Here is a 4229-nt window from a genome sequence, read left to right on the forward strand (position 1 = left end):
TTAGTTGGATGACCTCTGAGTCTTATAGGCTGAAGAGTATCTCTGAACAAGTCAGAAATGGCTACATCAGAGACTCTGAGGAAAGACTCCAGGAAAGACTGGCTAGAGAAGCTGAGGCTAGAAGATTAGAGGAGGAGAGACTGGCTAGAGAAGCTGAGGCCAAGAGATTGGAAGAAGAAAGGTTGGCTAAGGAAGCTGCAGAAGAAGCTAAGAGGTTGGAAGAAGAACGCCTGGCAAAGGAAGCAGAACTTCTGAGAATTCAGGAAGCAGAAGCCAAGGCTAAGGCAGATGCAGAAGCCCAAGCTGCTGCTGAAGCTGAAACTCAGCAGGCTCTGATTCAGGGGGAGTCTTCCTCTGCGATCCCTCTGATTCTTAACACTCTGAAGGAGATCAAGCAAGATCAGAAAGAGATCAAGCAAGATCAGAGTGAGCTCCGGGCAAGGATGGACAAACAAGACGCTCTGAATGAAAACCTCCAGAATATGTTTGCCATGCTACTACAGAGACTTCCTCCTCCTCCAAACCCTTAGGCACTTAGGATTTATTTTGGTTGCCTAGTGTTTTTTTTGCTTCTGTCTTTTCTTTTTTTTAGCTCTGATATTCTCTTGAATCTGTTGTTTTTGACTGCTGTTTGCCTTTGTGCTGTTTAATGAAGTGTTTTTCTCTCTTTTTTTTATGTTGTCTGCCTTTTTGATTATGCCAAAAAGGGGGAGAAATTATTAAATAGCTCTGATGAAAATTATGTCTAAAACCTTAAGCATTCTGCAACAATTATAGAAATAGTTCTGATATAAATAAGCTCTGATTAAATAATAGCTCTGATTAAATAACTCTAACTTTAAAGTTAAGCATTTGCAGAAAGTTTTCAGAAACCTAATTACTTGGAAAAGCTCTGGTAAGAACTTCTGAACTCCCTAGCGCTAACTCAGGGGGAGCTTTTGTCTATCTGATCTAATATTTTTCATGTTTCATCTGATAATTTTATTTGTTTTGTCATCATCAAAAAGGGGGAGATTGTAAGAACAAAAATAGTTCTACAATAGATTCCATGATTTTGATGATAACAAAGGATGAAACCAAAAGTGGTACCCTAACGAAAAGTTTCTAAGTGTGCAGGGTTCTAAAGAAAGAAGAAATAAATCTGATGATGTCATCAGATGCAAAACAAGATCAGATGCAAAATCTCAAGTAATCAGAAGCATCTAAAGAGGAATCTCATTCAAGAAGCTCTAAACTCTGGACAAAACTACAAAATATCAGAAGCATCTGAACATGAAGTAAAGTCTAGAAGCTCTGACTCTGAACAAATGCCTTCTGCAAACTCTGAAGTTATCAGCGCCATCTGAACATTCAAGAAATAACATCAGAAGCAAATTTCTCCAGATACACAAAGACTCTAATCAGAATCGTTAATCATGATGAAGTAACGTTTAAGCCAAGTTAAAGTTCTGCAAATGGATTTCCTCAATTAGAAAGAGACGTTAATCTCCACTTCCAAGAGAAAAGATACTAATTGTGGTAAGTAGTCACTTCTAAGTGAAAAAGTCTACTGCAGAAGCTATTAATGGAATGGCGTAATTACATCTCAATATCCAACAGATTCAACGCTGCTTCAACTCTACTTCAACTCCTATAAATAGAGAAGAAATCTCATTCAGCATACACGAAGAAATCACTAGCCAAAACTATACTGAAATTATATCACGCTCAAGAAAAACATCTTTGTTCTTCAAAGATTTTCACTAAGCTTTTGCTTATCAAGTGAAAAATTTGTTCTTAAGTTTGTAATATTTGCTTTCTTAGAAGCATTCTAGATTACACATCTTGTATCTATTTTTATTTGATTTCCTCAAGTGACTCTTTGTAGTCTGTAGACTTGAGAGGACTAAGAGATTTTCTTCTCTCTTAGGGGTTGTTTGTAATCTTTCAAGATTAGTGGATTAAGTCCTTGTTGAAGGCGAAATCACCTTGGCCGGGTGGACTGGAGTAGCTTTGTGTTATAAGCGAACCAGTATAAAATCTTTGTGTGATTTTCATTTTGCAAAAGCGCTTAATTTTTCAAACAATTCAAACCCCCCCTTTCTTGTTTTTCTCACCTTCAACATAGCCTTAGCAGTAGGACAATGGGATACACGATATTATTCATCTACGCCTAATAAGGAGATTAGGATATTTTTGGCTTTCCAATCATAATTGTATTTCTTTTCATCATCATCGGTCCATTGTGCTTCGGGCTTAGGCACCACTTCGTTGTTCTCATTGGTCATGGTTATTTGAATTGGACCATTGAGAATAACATTCCATATTTTTCTATCTATGGAATTTATGTGCACCCGCATACAGTCTTTCCAATAACTATAATTTTCACCATTGAAAACGGGATCTCTATTATAAGCCCCTTTAGGTTCGTTAGCCATTTTCTATCAAAGTTGTATTTTGAAGCACGGAGTGAACCGGAGCTCCTGATACCACTTGTTAGACTATGGCACGGATCTAGAAGGGGAGGTTGAATAGATCCCAATTAAAAACTTGAGTCGGCGCTACCAATTTGAGAGAAAATTGGTTTTGAAAATTTGTTTTGAATGCGGAAGCGGCCGAGGAAAATTTTAGTCTAAAACGAACCGTTATTGGAAAACCGGATATGCGTTAAGCTAATGGAATAGAGATAAAATGAAATACTAATCACTACACTATTTGCACACTCAATTGATATATTTCACTAACTAGCAAGCCTAGTTCCAATGATCCAAAATACCAAATTAAACTGAGTGCAAACTTAAGACAACTTTGGCTTATGCAAATTCACAAACACTTAGTGTGCATACACTCCAAGAGATATTTGAGTTGAGTAAGTAATTCAAATTTATCTAGTACAATATACTATTGTACTTTGTATTCAAACAGCAGTTTTAGTTTCTTACTCAACTTATATCAAAGTTTGGGAAAATTGCTTAAACTAAAATCACTTAATTTTTAAGCTGAAAAGCACTTATGCAGAAAATTAAAGAAGACAGAGATTTGATGAGGCAGTTCCCCCGCCGTCCTCGCTTCGGGGTACGTCTGCCCTCAATTCTAAAAATAGAATTGAGATGATTAATTAGATATCACCTGTGAAATTTAATCGTTTATACAAGGATTGCAAAGCATGTAAACAACAGAACTTCCAATGTGTTGAATGATGCTTCCTATCCTTGCTCCTTGATTCAAGATGAATCAAGACCTTCGATCGTTGTTGCTAGACCTCCGATTCCAGCCCCTTTGTTGAAGAATCTTCCGTTCTTCAAACCCTCGGCCCGGCTGATCTCAAACACAACGAGTCGAACCCGAATCCTTCACTTCAATGCCACCGAATCCGCTACTAGACTGATGAAGACTTCCTCTTCTCAATCACCTTCGCTCGGCTGAATATTGAAGAACGATTCGTCCAAAAAACCCCAAACACAAACCCGTATTGGAGGACAAAACCCTAACGGTTTTATTCAAGAAAGAACCTGCCACAAGCTTCAACCCGAACTGGATTCTTCGATCACAGCTTCGAACCTTATCACCTTTAATCGATCACGAACCACATCAAAAGTAATTGTTTGCAGATGATGTGTTGTGAAATGTTGAAGATGAAGATGATGAGTCTTGGACACCTTTTTCACTCTTTCTTGTTTCCTTGAACACTTGAACTCAAATTAGCAAATGTTGGTTAATAAAAGTGTTTTGACTTCTATATATAGTAACTGACAAAACCAATCAAAAATAACAGAATTTCAAACAGTGGAAATAACTCAGAAAACTTAGTTTACGCACGAGCGGTCGACCATAGGTCGGCGTGCGCTGAGCCGTGAGTGATGCGCCGACCCCTATGGTCGACCCATGGTTCCACGCGCTGACCCAGGATAGCATCATTATGCTATGCGCTGACCTCTGGTCGACTCAAGGGATTTTTGCGCTAACCCGTGAGTTATGCGCCGACCCTTATGGTCGACGCAAAGAAGCATGCGCTGACCAATCTTCAGTTTAGCTGAGCTTTGCGCTGACCCGTGAGCTTTGAGCTGACCCCTATGGTCGACTCAAGGCCTTCAAATCTGCATAAAACTGTGTTTTATGATTTTCATGCATTTCGTCATGATCACACTTTGTCCACATATGTTTTTAATCATTATAATAGATTTAGACAAACGTAGAAAAGGATATGATGGGTAATGTGTTGCATTTGTTTGTAGACGTGCATGATGGTC

Source organism: Lathyrus oleraceus, chromosome 2 (genome assembly GCF_024323335.1).
Source record: "Lathyrus oleraceus cultivar Zhongwan6 chromosome 2, CAAS_Psat_ZW6_1.0, whole genome shotgun sequence".
Taxonomy (NCBI): domain Eukaryota; kingdom Viridiplantae; phylum Streptophyta; class Magnoliopsida; order Fabales; family Fabaceae; genus Lathyrus; species Lathyrus oleraceus.